The 17,039-nt window shown below is 49.0% G+C and overlaps 1 pseudogene; it reads left to right on the forward strand.

Annotated features, from left to right (window-relative positions):
* Window positions 1-15,786, forward strand: part of LOC136164213 (arsenite methyltransferase-like) — a 38,152-nt pseudogene extending 22,366 nt beyond the window's left edge.
* Window positions 15,787-17,039: the final 1,253 nt, after the last annotated feature.

Below are 17,039 nucleotides of genomic sequence, written 5' to 3' on the forward strand. Positions count from 1 at the left end.
AAATCAAATGGTAACACATTCAAACCTCTAAGGTTGTCCCTAAGTGGCAGAGTTATGAGTCATCACTAATTTTTATAGTATTCTTCTTTGTTTATATTTTTTAAGGTGTATCAGTTTTTTTTACCATTCGGAAAAATAAGCTACTTTTCTATTTAATAAAATGAAAAATGAACAGTCTGAATAAGTGAAAGGTCTGCGTCCTTCAGGACCTTTGCAGACAGCAATTATGAATTATGCAGATCGATAAAAGCTTCTTTCTCTGCTCACTCTTACTACCAGAGTCTGGGGGCTATAAGGGCCTCTCCCCCATAGAGTAATATAACATCCGAGATCACATCAAATCAACATTCGGATAGTAAAAATGGCACCTTTCACAGACATGCCATAAAGAGCATAATTGGACCCATTAAATACAAAGCATGTGAAATCCAAAGGCTACTGAATAAATAATGTTGCTTAACAAAGTGAGATTGAAGTATGAATTGACTGAAATGAGAGTTCATTTCCCTTCTGAAAATTTCATACCTTCCTTCAAAGAGTGAGCCAATCAGAGCATTCCTTCCAGCCCGGTTCTCCCAGATCCCATCTAGAGGAAGCCATGGATGAGTGGTCCAGAGTCATCTTTGGCAACAGTATCCACCAGAAAGCTTCACTTGGGGTTGGTTCACACGCGTTTATTCAGCGCCTCCTATGTTTGACCCTCTGGTGGAAGGTTGGGGGTCTATGAGGATAGGGGTTAAAAAAAGACTTTTTGCTTTGGAAGGTTGCAAACTAGTTGGAATGACGCGTGCGCGCGCACACACACACACACACACACACACACACACACACACACACTTTGCTGATACTACAAAAGCTCTAACAAAATCGCAAGTATTCCCTGCTGCTATGGACTGAACTGTCTCCTCCACCCACCCAGGGCTTCCCAGGTGGCATCAGTGGTAAAGATAACGCCTGCCAATGCAGGAGACATAAGAGACGCAGGTTCAATCCCTGAGTCGGGAGGATCCCCTGGAGTAGGAAAAGGCAACCCATTTCAGTATTCTTGCCTGGAGAATCCCATGGACAGAGGAGCCTGGCAGGCTGTATAGTCTATAGGATCACAAAGAGTAGGACATGATTGAAACGACTTAGCATACACACACCCACCAACTCAAATCATATGTTGTAGCCTTAGTCCCACTGTGACTGTATTTAGAGATCAGGCTTTTAAGAGGGTCATCAAGGTTAGTGAGGCGATAAGGGTGAAGTCCTAATCCAATAGGACCCATGTCCTTACAAGAAGGGATGCCAGAATGTACATACGCAAAAGGAAGGTCATGTCAGGACACAGAGACGGCCATCGGCCAGGTGAGGAGAGAGAAATCAGCCCAGTAGCACCCAGAGCTTGGACTTCCAGCTTCCAGACTTCTAAGAAAATGAATTTCTGCCAGTGAAGCACCCCAGTGAGGGGTGTACTGTTATGACAGCCGTATCAGACTATGACCCCTGCAAGTCACATTTATTCACTTCCACACACCTTCCCTCCTTTTCAGGAATGGCCATTCCATCTAGGAAACAAAAGTAGCCGTGAACACTGCTCTTGGTTGCCCCTCACCACCTCTCAGGATCCCATCCCAAATGTCAGGTGTCTGGGATGCCCAAGCCCAGAGCAGACCCAGGCTAGGTAGAACCTTTGGGGAAATTATATCAAGGCCCTCCTCTGAGTCAAGGCCGTGAGGAGGGGGGGGTGGTGGGAGGAACACAGCAAGGTGGGGACCCAGGACTTATAGGAAAACTGGAAACACTTGCCCTTTCCTCTGTGCAGACTGGGCTTCATAGCAGGTGCAAGGCTGTCGGCAGAGCCCGGTCACCGGGGCTGATGTCCTTGTGCACAATGCTTGGCCTGATGTCCTTGTGCACAACGCTATGCAGGTCATAAGTGTGGTGTGCTAATCCAGTAGGAGTCACGTCCTTACAGGAGAGGAAGAGATATACTCTGAGTGCACTCCATGGAGGGAAGGTCACGGCAAGACTCAGAAAGATGGCTGTCTGCAAGGTCCAGTCCAAACCCTTGACCCATCCTGCTCCCTGAGGCTGTTCACCTTAGCCCGGGGCTACTTAAGGGGGAGGTGGTGCTGACCCATAGACACAGGGACAATCAACACCTGGGTTCCTTCCCCCCAGTCCCCCGCCACCAGCTGCAGCCCCGGCCCCATAGGCAGCAACATTCCACACCCACTACCCGCCCGGCAAAGCAGCCCGGACTGAGTCTGGGTCCTCCCCTAACCTCCTCCCCTGACCACTTTAACTCCCTGGGCCTTTGTCATCCCTACAAGGCTGCAGGGGCAGATGACTGAACATCCCCAGAAGCACCTAGGAGGGAGCTTCTTATATTATCTGTTTGCTAACTATTACTGGCAGAGGCTCTCCCCAAGAAGCTGCCAGGGTGTTTGGGAGGTGGGGGGCCACTGGCCCTCAGCACCCCAGCGGCCCCCACGCCCAAGGCTCTCTGCACAAGTGAGGGCTCTAAATGCTTTTCCAGAGTGGCCACCCAAGCAAAACTAATATCCTACTCTTACTCTAGTAGTCACAACCATTTGGAAGGACATCGATATAACCACAGGCTGAAGAATCTGACTTAAGGCTGATTTCTTTTAAGTGTGAAAATGCACCAACACTAGTGTGGGGAAAACAAAAACTCAGAAGCTGAAGGGTGGCGGCTGGGCTCCACTACATCTCTTTGCGTTCCTTCCAACCCATTCATGACCAGCTCAAAACTGATCTCGACCCTTCCAACTCCACATCCGAGATTTAAGACTGAGGATGATGCTATATATGCAATCTAGAAAGATGGTACTGGTGAATCTGCCTCCAGGGCAGCAGTGGCGATGCAGACACAGAGAACAGACTTATGGACACAGTGGGGGAAGGAGAAGGTGGAGTGATTTGAGAGAGGAACGTTGAAACATACACACCACTGTATGTACAGTAGATAGCCAGTGGGAATTTGTTATAGGACACAGGGAACCCAAGGTCAGTGCTCTGTGACCACCTAGGGGGTGGGGTGGGGAAGGAGGTGGCAAGAGGTTTAAGAGGGGCATGACATGGGTATGCCTGTGGTTGATTCATATTGACGTATGGCAGAAGCCACACACAGTATTGTGAAGTAATTATCCTCCAATTAAAACTAAAATAAAATAAAGAGAATGAGGATGGCCCGCTCCATCATCCAAAAGTATGCAAATAACCAATGCTGGAGAGAGTGTGGAAAAAAGGAACCTTCCTACACTGTTGGTGGGAATGTGAATTGGTGCAGCCACTGTGGAGAACAGTATGGAGGGTCTTCAGAAAACTAAAAATAAAGTTCTCATATGATCCAACAATCCCACTTCTGGTCATGTATGCAGAGAAAACCATAATTCAAAAAATGCATGCACTCTGATGTTCATTGCAGCACTATTCACAATAGCCAAGACACAAAAGCAAACTAAATGTCCATCAACAGATGGTTAAAGAAAATGTGGTACATATATGCAATGGAATACTACTCAGCCATAAAAAAGAATTAAATAATGCCATTTGCAGCAAAGGATGAACATAGAGATTATCATACTGAGTGAAGTATGTCAGAAAAAGACAAATATTATATGATATCACTTACATAGTAATCTTTTTAAAATGATATAAATGAACTTATTACAGAACAGAAACAGACTTAATAGACATAGAGAACAATCTTATGCTTACCAACGGGAAAGTGAGGGGGATAAATTAGGAGTTTTGGATTAACATATACACACTCTGTTCAGTTCAGTTCAGTCCACTCAGTCGTGTCCGACTCTTTGTGACCCCATGGACTGCAGCATGCCAGGCTTTCCTGTCAATCACCAACTCCCAGAGCCTACTCAAACTCATGTCCATAACATCAGTGATGCCATCCAACCATCTCATCCTCTGTTGTCCCCTTCTCCTCCTGCCTTCAATCTATCCCACATTAGGGTCTTTTCCAATAAGTCAGTTCTTTGCATCAGGTGGCCAAAGTATTGCAGTTTCAGCTTCAGCATCAGTCCTTCCAAAGAATATTCAGGACTGATTTCCTTTAGGATGGACTGGTTGTATCTCCTTGCAGTTCAAGGGGCTCTCAAGAGTCTTCTCCAACATCACAGTTCAAAAGCATCAATCCTTCAGTGCTCAGCTTTCTTTGTAGTCCAACTCTCACATCCATAGATGACTACTAGAAAAACTATAGCTTTCACTAGAGAGACCTTTGTAATGTAACACATTTTGCTATATACAAAATAAATAACCAATAAGGACCTACTGCGTAGCACAGAGGACTATACTCAATATCTTGCAATAGCCTGTGATGAAAAGAATGCATGTGTGTGAGTGTGAGTGTGTGCTCAGTCACTCGGTCATGTCCTACACTTGGTGACCTCATGGACTGTAGCCAGCCAGGCTCCTCTGTCTATGGGATTTTCCAAGCAGTAATACTGGAGCAGATTGCCATTTCCTATTCTTGAGTATCTTCCTGACCTAGGAATTAAACACACATCTCTTGTGTTTCCTGCATTAGCAGGCAAATTCTTACCTCTGAGCCACCTGGGAAACCCATGTGTGTGTGTGTGTGTGTGTGTGTGAGATAACTGAAACACTTCAATGTACACTTGAAACTAATATGACATTGTAAATCAACTCTCCTTCAATTAAAAAAAAAGATTGAGGGTAACATGTTCCATCTTGGACAGGACCACAGACTGGGCTTATCAACAGACATCAAACGGCACCAAAAGCTTGGCATGATTTGAAAGACAGGTTGTGAAGACTGTCCAGCTCAAAAGGTCTCCCTCACCTCCCTGTCAAGTGGCCACCAGCACTGCTTTATTCCATTAGCTTCATTCTTGACCCTTTTAAAATGCAACCATTTCTGGGAGCAATGACATAGAACCTCTTCTTTTCTTCAGTTCACTGTTTTATTGAAATATCATTGATTTACAATGTTGTGTTATTCCAGGTATACAGCTAAGTTATTCATATATATATATGTGGCTTCCCTGGTGACTGAGATGGTAAAGAATCTGCCTTCAATGCAGGAGACGTGGGTTCAATCCCTGGGTCAGGAAGTGGAATCTTCCTGGAGTATACATATATATGTATGTGTGTGAGTGTGTGTATATATATATATATATATGTAGAGAGAGAGAGATACAGATCCTTTTCCAAAGAAAGTCTTGCAACTGCACAGTAGGACAGCAGGCAAGAGAATGGACTCTGGAGCCAAGTTTAGGGATTCCCATCCTAGCTCCAGTACTTACTGATGTGTGACCTTGGGAAGGTTATTTATCCTCCTCTTAAGTCCCATTTTCTCATCTATAAGATGAGGATAGTCATAGCACTTTCTGTGTAGGCTTACAGGAACTATTAGCCGAGGTCCTGTGTAATCTGGCTCACACAGTGACTGAGATGGACTTAAGTCATCGGTAACATTCACTCTGACTAGTCCTTAACACGCAGGTGTGAATTGGCTATCAGCTCAGTTTCTCAGAGGATGACAGAAGCATAGACATGGTTGGCTTTAATTAAACAACCAAAACGCTAGTGAATCTGGCCCCTCCTGGTTGTCACCCGCTTTCTCTCCAATGTCACCCGCTCTCAGGCAGGGCCACCCACCCTCCCTCCAAACGAGCCATCCTCACTGCAGCGCCGCCTCCCCTTCCTGTGTCTTGGGGACACAGGGCTCACAGAGAAGGTGACAAAGCTTCTCCATATCTAAATCTTAGCCAAGAGCCTGCCCTTGACCTTGCCTGGAAACTGATACGTGAGGCATAAAATATGAGAGTTGTTGAAAAGCCAAGTCCAGAGTACTTTACAGAGGGCAAGGTGAACGTGGCTGAAATTCTGACTCTATCCACTGGCTGTAAATTTGATTTAATCAAGAAAGCATGGGTTAAGGGTTTAATGGAGATTTGTCTCCAGCTTGGAAAGAAGAAGAGTAAAAAGAGAGTGGTTATTGACATTTTTACTGCCTAGCAGGAGATGCATGTCTGGCCCAAGTGAGAGAATCAGGAAATCTATCAGCATTGGAAAATGGATGACGCTCTGATCAATCTCCCTCCCACTCCAATGGAGCTGGGCAGCACCAGCTATCAAGCTGGTCGCCAAGTAGATGCCAGCAGCTCTGCCTCTTGACTTACAGAGCCAATAAGGACACAGCAAGACTGGAATTTGTTTGGAAACCTATGAAAGGGACGTTCTTTGTCCCTTCTCTGATACGGGCGGGCTTGGAGATTTGGAGGTGAATCACCCCAGCACACAGGTGAATGTGTGTCCCTCTACAAATTAACAGAAGATATCACAGCAAGAATATCTCCCATTCCAAAAATACCTCCTCTACCTTTAGACTCACTGCTTTATCTTCCTATTCTTTTTAAAATTTTAAGTATTCTGGGAATAATAAAATGTTATCATATATTAATGGCAGAGAGTGAATTCATTCATGTAGTTTCTCTCCCCAAGGTAGTGAGTCAAAGGCTGGTTGTTGGGGAAGGTTTCAGTATTAGATAGAAGAGTAGAGATGATGGCAGACCAACATGGGCCCACAGCATCACATTGTCGCTTGGAAGCCAGCCAACATTTCCCAGCTCCCCTTGCATTTGGGCGGCACCGGGACTACATTTCCCAGCTCCCCTTGCATTTGAGTGGCACAGGGACTACATTTCCCAGCTCCCCTTGCATTTGGGCGGCACAGGGACTACATTTCCCAGCTCCCCTTGCATTTGGGCGGCTCAGGGACTACATTTCCCAGCTCCCCTTGCATTTGGGTTCACCATATATCTTGCCAATGGAATGTGGGTGGAAGTGATGCATGTCACTCTGACTGACCTGGTTGAATATGAGGTGCGTCAGTCTCCACATTCTTCCCCTACCTGCCCCTTGAGTGACAGGCTGGCCTTTCTGTAGCACAAGAACACAAGATGGCAGAGTCGTAAGATGGAAGCCGCTTGGGTCCCTAAACACTCCTTGGAAGAGAGCTGCCGGATTCAGGCGGGATGTGATGTGGGATCTGGGGGTCAGCCCTCAGCATCCTGGCGCGAAGGAGGCGCGTGCGGCGTTCTCTCTGGCCTCGCTGTGGCAGTGAGGGTGACAGCGCCTGTGGAGAGGGGGGAGTGAAGGGCCCACAGTTACTCACACTGTGGGAAGAATTCCCAGCCTGTAGCCATCCCGGCCAGGTCACAAGAGGTACTCCGTGAGCGAAAGGAGCAGGAACCCAGTATGCCAAAGAGGAGTTGTTTTATGAGGAAAAGCTTTCTATATTCGGTTGAGAGTGATGGGCTGTTTTCCACTTTTATTTTGGTTTTGATTTGGTTTTCATGAAGCCTGCAACCACACCAAATAAAACACCGTTTCTCTCTCAGCTTCTCTGCATCCTTATGGCAAAAATGCCAAGAAAAAATGTCCTCGATCCACATTCATGCTGACACACTCATTTCAGTGGTTTTTTGAACCTCCAAGCTGGGATTTAGACCAAGTTATAAAGTGAGGTTAAATGAGGTCATTGATGGTAAATATTTTACCCTATAGTCCCCTGACCCTGGTGTCTGGTACTCTGTTCTCTTCCTACGGGCCAGCCGCTACTCTAGGAACCTGGCATTTGTATACATCAGTAAATGGGAAATCAATAAATGAAACACCATTCAAAATCATTCATCTTCTCAATTAGTTTAAAAATCTTCCAAGTCACTTCCATGAAATTCCTCCAGCCTCCTCTCTCTATAAATACTGGGTAGCAAATGTAAGGTGTGAAAGGTGGAAACCATCTCAAGCAAAATTCTCCCATATCCTAGTTCTGGTTAAGGGTTAGCCCAGATCTGAATCACCTCATTCATCCCACTGACGATTTCTGCTCCAAGCCTTCGTAGGATGAGGTCTGTGGGTGAATTAACTTGTTTCTTTCCCTACGAAGGCTTTTGAAAGCCCCAGTTGCTAATGCTCTAACGCACTGAGTTAAGTTCTAAAACACAGACATACACACACAAAAAAGTGATTTATAGGGTATTGAAAGCTCTAACAATCTGTGTTCTGCCAGGCAAATAACAGAAAACACCACCAGCGAAGTGAAGCAAAAAAGAAGTTTAATTGCAGTACATTGGCTAGCTCACAGAATCAATGAAGCCTGGAGAATCAGTTTCGGAATAGAGATGAAAATGAAGGGAAATAAGACTTTGAGAAGCTCACAAGCTGAAAACAGTCTTCTGGGCCTGCCACTACTGGTTGCACTGTCCCTGGGCTCCTGTCTTCCGCAGCTACAGAGAACCATGTCTTCCTATCCTGAGCAGCCCTGTGGTGCAGCTTTCAGGGTCCCGGGCAGGAACATCCAACTGACCCAGGCTGGGTTACCTGCCTCCACCCCGGTTGCCAGGACACCAGGAGAGATGGCAACTGTACCCCTTCATTTCCTGAAGTGGACTATTTGGAGACTAGTAGGTCAAAAATAATCGGTCCATTCCAGGGCATCCCTTTGGCTCCCCCAAATTCCCTCACGTTATTCTTCTCACATTTAAATCTCCTAAAGGAGGCCTTGACATAATGCAATTATCCTTTAAGATACCAAAAGTACTTTCAACTCTCCCCAAGGCGAGGCCACCATATTATTTCAGTTATTTCATATATTTCATATTATTATTATTTCATATTATTATATTTCACATTTCACATTATTTCAAGAATATATATATTCTTTTTTTAGATTATTAATCAGGCTTCCCTTGTGGCTCAGATGGTAAAAAATCTGCCTGCAATGAGGGAGACCTGGACTCGAGCCCTGGGTTGAGAAGATCCCCTGGAGAAGGGATAGGCTACCCACTCCAGTATTCTGGCCTGGAGAATTCCATAGACTGTATAGTCCATGGGGTCACAAAGAGTCGGACATGACTGAGTGAGTTTCACTATCACTATATATACTCTTTTTCAGACTATTAATCATATTATTACTTAATGGCTATTGTTAATCATCAGTCACGTTTTCCTTGGATGTTGATTATCTCACAAAGAATGCAATCTGTACCAATGGTGGACAATTCAGGCATCCAAAACAGAGCAGTGAGGAAAATTAAAGGAATAAGGAAGAAGCTTGGCCCTAGTGACATCACTTCCTAAATAGGACCTTCTGTTCAACCAAACTGGAGATGCCCTCAAGCACCTGGTTCTCCCAAGCGCACAGGCCCTGCAGGGTAACAGGCAGACAAGAGCTGCTCCGGCCACGTGGGTCCGCCAACGGGACGGTGCGGGGGTGTTCGCACCTACCTGCAGGCACCCAGCACCACCAGCTGCGTCTCAATCCATTTAGCTTATAATAGCAGACATGAAAATTTCATCAGGTTTTCTGCTTTACTGTTGTGAAATATTAAACATTAATAAATTATTCAGCTCGATGTAAAATACTACAAATGTTCATAGGTTTCCTCACGAGGTAGTTCAGCAGCCCGTTGGTTATAGGGCTATTTTGGGCAAAGCAATCTGCTCCAGGAAGTGGGTGTCTTTTTTCTTCTTCCATTATTTGTGTTCCTTAATGGGGAAATGTCTATTCTGGGATTCAGGTGCTACAAATAAGTACATAAGATGCAGGAATATTGCCCATGGAGCTGCTCTATGCATTCAGGGATGGCTGTGGACCAGATATGAGTGCTATGTTGGGAGGGAAAGAATGAGCAGAAGGAGTGTGGCCCAAACTTAAGAAGAACGAGGTTGGACATAGAGAACAGACTGGTGGTTACCAAGGGGAAGGGATGGACTGGGAGTTTGGGATTAGCAGATATAAAATATTATATAGAGAATAGATAAGCAACAAGGTCCTATGTAGAGCACAGGGAACTGTATTCAATATCTTGTGATAAACCTTAATGGAAAAGAATATGAAAAAGAATGTGTATCCATGTAGAACTGAGTCACTTTGCTGCACATCCAAAACTAACACAACATTTTTAATCAACCATGCTCTAATGAAACAAAATTTTTAAAAAGAATTAAAGAAGTGTCTCAGGTGTCCCCAGTGTGAGCTTCTCTCTTAGCCTCTGAAGCAGAAGCTCATCACAGGGCTGGGTTGGGCCGTCGTGGTTGCCTGGGCATGCACATTCAGTGAATTGACTGCCAAACCCAGTGCGTTATCCTGGGAGACAGGGGCCGTTCCTGAGACAGAAGTCAAGCTAGATGTAAAACCAGCTTGTTGGACAAGCCGAAGGGCTGACGCAACAGGAGAAGGCTGTGTCCTGGGAAACTGAGGAACTTCCTGGAAAAGGGTTCACCCTAAGAACACAAAACCTCCTGGTCTTTAGTTGGAAGAAGTAATTCTGTGCCCAGTCTTGCGGCTAGTTCTCTAAACCTCCCACAGCCCAGCCTCATAACATGTTGTATCTGCAGAAGAAAAAGAAAGACAGTTCAAGTGATGCCAGAAATCTGAAACAGGTATTTCAGGACCGGTGGTTCCAGCAAAAACTGTTTGGAAGTTGCAACACGCCTCAAAGTAAGGAATTGGCAGCTTTCTCAAGCCAGGCTGGGCTTTAAAACCTGCTCAATGCAACAGACTAGCTTTTCAGGTGGCGCCAGTGGGGAAGAATCTGCCTGCCTATGCAGGAGACATAAGAGACAAGGGCTCAACTCCTGGGTCGAGACGATTCCCTAGAGAAGGAAATGGCAACCACGGCAGTATTCTCACCTGGAGAAGGCCGTTGACAGCGGAGCTTGGTGGGCGACAGTCTGTGGGGTCGCACAGAGTCAGACACAGCTGAAGCGACCTCGCAGAGAGCAGCAGAGTTGCACGGCCCAGCCCCGTCCTCCCCAGCCCCCAGTCTTCCTTCCACGCTGGACTGCTCCTACCCTGCTGCCCCACCTCCCCCCTCGGCCCCACTCCCACCTCCCACCTGACCAATTCTCAGTCCCTCCAGCACGGTATTTGTTGCACTGGTCTCCACCTTTTGTCCCTAGTTGCCTGTAGGTCCCCATGACGTAGGCACCCCAATACCCGATGGAAAATTCAGGAGGATTATTGCTAAAGGAGGCCAGACGCAGAGGTTTGTGGGGCTGGGCCGTGGACCAGACATGAGTGTGCCAGAGAGGAGCCCAGGGCACCCCTCTTTCTCCTCCCACCATGGGTTGGTCTAGTCCACACGACCAACCTCAGGGATGACGGGAGCCTACGTGATACCTTTGTGCAAATCAAAAAAGATGCCCCTTCTGAAAAAAACCTAAGGTTAAAAAAAAAATGCCCCTTCTTAAGATAGTTCTTTGCCATTCATAGAAACAATCATCATCATTTTCTGATATTTATTAAAATGAGGCGTTTCACTTACATTTTTGAGAATTAGCACACCAGACATATAAATCTAGGCTTTCCATGATATGAATGGTACTCACTTAGATGCGGCATCCTTGGGCAGTGCACAACCCACACAACTGCACATGGGGCCCCTGCTCAGCTTTGCATCTGCTAATGCCAAAGGGAGACCCTGAAGCCTGGCCCCGTCCCTCTTCTTTCAGTCATTGAAAGAACCTCTCTTACACACACACAAAGATGTCTGACCCAGCTGTCCACCTGAGTCCCAGAGCCAGTTGCTACTTGGACATCTTATTTCCAAGCCCAACCACACTAGCGGCATCTGCTCCACTTTACACTTCCCACAGTCCCCTCCTGCCGACAGGGAAAGCCCTGGGGTCCGGTGTCCTCACTCGCCACCTGGACCACCTTCCTCCCCCAGGAAGGACACAAGCCCCAGCCCCCTCGGTGCTCAGAGCCCCTCCTTCAGATCACGTCCCCTGACCCCCCATAGACCTCAATACTTCCTTTAGCAGCTTACGCCTCCATGTCCTGCTCCTGCCTGTCACCCCCATCAGACGGCAGGCTCCTTAAAGACGGGCCTGTCCCTCACCCTCCTCAGTTTCAGGGTCACACCTAGTGCTGCCGAGCTGGCCACAGCAGGGATGCCTTGTCCGACCACAAGAAAGCTGGTCTCGCTTTGTACCTTCTTGGGGTTGTGAACACTGAGTCCAGGTCAGGGGAAGCAGGACCCTCAAATGCAGAGGAGGTAGGTGTGCAGAATGAGCAGAGACTGCTTTTTTTTTTTCAATTTATTTTGTTGAAGTATAGTTGATTTACAATGGTGTGTTAATTCCTGCAGCATAGCAGAGTGATTCAGTTATACATGTATATATTCTTTTTCATATTCTTTTCCACTCTGGTTTATCACAGGATACTGAATATAGTTCCCTGTGCTCCACAGTAAGACCCTGTTGTTTATCCATCCTATTTATGATAGTTTGCGTCTGCTGACCCCAAACTCCCAGTCCAGCCCTTCCCCCATGCCCCTCCCCTTGGCAACCACACGTCTGTTTGGGCGCCGCTTTAAATGCACTAATGTTTAGGAGGGAAGCTGCTCTGCTCTCAGGGCTCATGTCTAATATTAGCCTACTTCCTGAGGAAGATGTCCTCTGAGGGCTGGCAATGCCCTCCTGATAACCAGGCCTCCCTGTGGACCCGATTTCACATTCCTGTGGCTCCACCTGCACGGAGGACTCAGGGAATCATCCTCACTTCCCCCGGGAGCACAAGCTAATGGATGCTTCATTCAATAGTACTCACATTGTAAAGCGCTGGCTAATAAAAAGCGTTATAGAAAATTCAGTGGAGGACTTTACATCCGCACTCCCTTCATGAAAGCTTGATTGCCCCCCAATGTGACATATTCACATGGGTGGAGAGGCTGGCTATGCCCTGCACCAGGCTCACAGCAGAGCATCTGACCCCTTCCTGTCTCCCTGTTGCCCCGTAACCTCATCTTCCACCTTCCCTCCATCTTCCCCATCCTCAAGTGTTGTTTCTAAATGAAATTTTTGCAGTGGGTTCAAACTCTGACCAGCTCAGGGGGAAACATTTCCAAAGGTGGCGTAGCAACCTAGGGCAGCTGTGACATCTACAGGGGATGCTCTTGCCCAGCCAGGACCCCTCAGAAGAGTCACGAATACTTTTCGGTGGAACCCAGGGTCCAGAGGGAAGAACTGGCGGAGATTGTGTGATGGAACGATGATGGAACGAGGGGTGCCTGGGGCTCAGTCGGGCTGCAGGAGCCTGGACCAGAAAGGAGGTGAGGATGGGGGTCCACCACCAGAGAAGAGAGGGTGGCCGGTGGGGGAGCTGTAGGAAGGCTGGGCTGCTTGTCCTAAGAAAGAACATTCCAGAAATCAGAGCTTTCTAACTCAGGGAGGACTCCTCCTGAGACGTCAGTTCCATAGGAGAAGGGACTGCTGGTCTTCGCCACTGCGCTTTCCCCACCTTAGAATAGCGCCAAGTGCACGATACATTTCAGTGGCCTCTGCTGAATGAGCACGTGGCCTGATGACCGAGCGGACGTGATGAGCGAGCCCTCGAGGGAGACGTGGGGACACCACGTGCCAGGCAGACGGCCTTGGCCCTGGTGCTGCTGAGTCAGAGGTGGCTGAATGGGTGCCTCTAAGAAGCGCCCCCAGGCCAGGACACCACGACCCAGGGCCGCTGGCCGGGGAGAGCAGCCAGCTCTTCCCGAGCGACCCCTGTCCCCTCCCTCCATGAACTCTGAGATCCAGCCCAGGGCACATCCACAGCAAGTGTCCCACTCCATTTACTGCCTGCCTCCTTACAGGTCACACCCAGCCAAGCCAACCAGGTCCAGGGGACTCTACTTTGAAATGATTCTCATCTGTCTTGGAGGCAAATTCCACCTCCAACAGGTGGGGGCTTGATTTATAATATTGTCTAATTATTGTTATCAAGACTTCTAAGTAATTCCTGCCATACAAACCCTATTCCCTAGGTCTGGGATCCTAATGTTTCAGTCAATCCTAAAGTACAATCAATATGTCTCAGAGGTGGATTTTAAAGTTCACTGATAATGGAAGTGAATGCGCTTCCTGGCATGTGGTGGGGTGTCATGGTATGTTAGCTGATGAACCACTGGGGGAGTGAAAACGTGCATCTCTTTTGACGTGGTGTTATTGAGGGTGCCTGGGTACACAGAAGCCCCCCAAAGTCATGTAGGGGCAGATGGCCAATCTGCCAGGGGCCCTTACACGTCATTCAGTTCAACCCACAAACAGGAAGAAGCTTACCTTTGGGAAGACAGATGATCCTGAGGGCACACTGCCTGCACTGATTACTGGTAGCCTCACCTTGGTCAAGACCTCACTTTCCAGACCTCGAGTTACTCATCCGTTCATGGGGATAATTCCTTGCTACCTCATGGGGTGGTGGTGAGAAGTGATAACACAGGTTAAATGTCACTCAGGGAGCAGATGCCCAGTGGGTGACGGTTATTATTTTCCAGGTGAGGGAACAGGCCCCAAGGCAAGATGCCAAGCCAGCATGAGCCCACTAGAGACGCTCAGAGGTCCGTGCTCTGCTCAGATGCAGGCCAGGGTCCCAGAGCCTCAGCGTCGCCCCTAAATCCAGGCAATCAGGATGGGGGACCCGGAGCTTGGGGTCAGCCCAGCTCCCCCATAGGACTGACAATTTCTCCAGCCCTCTCCCCTGACCTCTCTAGAAGGCCAGAGAAGTCTTCTGGCCACATGGAGCTCCTGGGAGCTTGCTGGAACCTCAGCCACAGTAGGTTAAGGCTTGATGAAGTTTGATTTTTTATTAGATGAGCCCAATGAGGTGAAGAGAAATTCTATCTCTTCCAACAGCCCCCTCAGAAACCTTAGCTTCATCAAGGGAACCAAGATTAAGTCATTTACCCTTTTTTTTTTTTTTTTAATCCCTTCCAGAGAGGCATTGTCTAAATCAGTGCCTTGTCCAATTAAAGAAAACATTTCTCGGCAATAGTTTCCGGCGGGGCTCTTATAAGGCGTGGAGTACCCAGCTTTGTGTGAAATCAGAGGTGATGGTGCTGACATTTCAATTAGCTTCGTTTTACTTGGGGGATTTATACCTTTCTCCAGCATAATTACACTCGGAGCTTGTCCTCAAGTCCTCCCACCCTTGACAGTCTCCACCTTCACCTCCTCCTCCAGGAAGCCTTCCAGGACCCTCACCCTGCAACCTTAATGACTCATCCTGACTCTGATGTCCCAGATACTGCATTCTTCAGGCCCCTGACTACAGCTTCTCACACAACCTCCAAAACAAGCTGGCTCTCATCCTTGCATCACACGAGGCTAGCAACACGAGCAAAGTTCCCGTCTTTATGGAATCTGCTGATGAGTCATGAACAGGCTGTTGCCGAAGCCTGAGAACACTCCCTTCCTAACCAGTCTGCATGAACAGACAGCAGAAGGGTCCAAGGGGCATTCAGGCGCAGCAAGGTCACCCCAGGAGAGGCCTGAGGATCATCAGAGAACAAAAGTGTGCACTCTGCCCTGCCTGTCACCAGGCACGAGTGGCCAAAAAACAAAAGAATTAAAAAAGAGAGAGAGAGGATATCTCTGGTATCGAGAGGTCCGGGTCCAGAGAGGACCAGCCCTAAACACAGACTGGCTGTACATGTGATCACTGCCCTCTCGGAGGGCGCGGGGGCCTTGGAGGCCCGGAGCGGACACTACCCAGCCCGTGGGGTCAGCGAGAGTTTGCAGGAGGGCTGGTGCGCCTGGGTTTATCACTTGGGTTTACAGCACACTCTCTCACCTCTCTCTCCGAAGCTTCTTGACCCGGAAAGGCAGTCACTGTCCCAGGCCCTGTCTACAGGCAGGCCCCGCGGGAACCTCAGCTCACTGGCCGGAAGTCCGGAGCTCTCTCCGCCCAGCTCTCAGCAGCACCAGTTCGTGTTGGACGGGCAGATGGGCTGAAGGGGTTTGACATGACCAGTCCCCATGCAGGGGTTCCCGGCCTGCCCATGGTACCCACTCCCCGGCCATCTAGGGATGCTGCCCTTCCCTTCCCGTGGCGCCAGAGCCTTTGAGAGGAATGACCTGCCCTCAGAGTCCCAGCCTCCGAGGGCAGTGAGGATGCCCCACCGGCGATCCCCGCCCCACAGACACTGGGAGAGTGACGGGGAGCCCAGGCCGGGCCCAGCAGCTCTCACAAGGGGCCGGCAGACCACCCAGAGGCTGACGGGCTGGAGGGCACCCAGTCACCCCCACTCCAGTCCCCGTCAGACTGGCAGCCACAGGCCCTCCCATCGAGGGTCTGGCAGGGACCTCAACCCCTTCAGAGCCTCAGGGGCTCCTTTGCCCACGTTTGCCCGGTCCTCAGGTTTGTGTCTGGCTGGGCAACACTTTGAGATAATCATGGATGGAAGTACCTTCTCCCTGCCTTTCCCCCTTTCCTCGCCACCCCCAGAGTAGGTAGCTGATTAAGTCCTCTGGTGCCTCAGGGAAGGGACCCCCCAGGGCAGAGAAGAGGAAATAGCAGGTCTTTGTGGATCTTTGTCCCACAAGTCTAAGCTCTTAGGACAGTGGTCCCTAAAGCCCAAAGGGTATCAGAACCACCCAGAGGGCTGGTCTGACTCCCAGCCCGGAGTCTCCGCTCCCCAGCCTGAGGTGGGGCCCAAGAACCTCCACTACGGCCAGGTTCCAGGCACGCTGGCGCTGCTGGTCTAGACGGCCGTGCTGAAAACCCCTGTCTGCCACCCATCCTCCTCACCTTGGCCATAGATCAGAGACACCTGGGAGTTTTCCAAACCCCATCCCTGGCGTGTGTACGCCCAGAGACTCTGGTCTCAACGGTCTGGGACAGGGCTTGGGCCCTGGGAATTCCTCAGTTTTCCTGGGCAGTCCCAGCTAACATCAGGCTCCAGAGTGATGGCCCCCTCAGCCGGGTCCTAGCACCCAGTCCGCCTCTAGGAGCTCACCCAGGCCAGCTCTGCACATCCCACTGCTTCAGTCACACTCTGTGCCCGGGGATGGCTCTGAGCTTCTGCCCTCTGCTCTCTGCCTAGAAGGCTCTGCCCCCAGGAACTCCTCATTCTCCCCCCTGGGGACCTCACTCAAGCACCCACTGGGAGAAGCAGCCCCCAAGCCATCTGGGCCCCGCTTCTCCCAACCCCTCAAGTTCCCTGCCCACGCTCTGCCCCACCTGTGCTGGGTGACAAGCACCCTGG

The sequence above is a fragment of the Muntiacus reevesi genome, chromosome 3 (genome assembly GCF_963930625.1).
Source record: "Muntiacus reevesi chromosome 3, mMunRee1.1, whole genome shotgun sequence".
NCBI classification, from domain to species: Eukaryota; Metazoa; Chordata; class Mammalia; order Artiodactyla; family Cervidae; genus Muntiacus; species Muntiacus reevesi.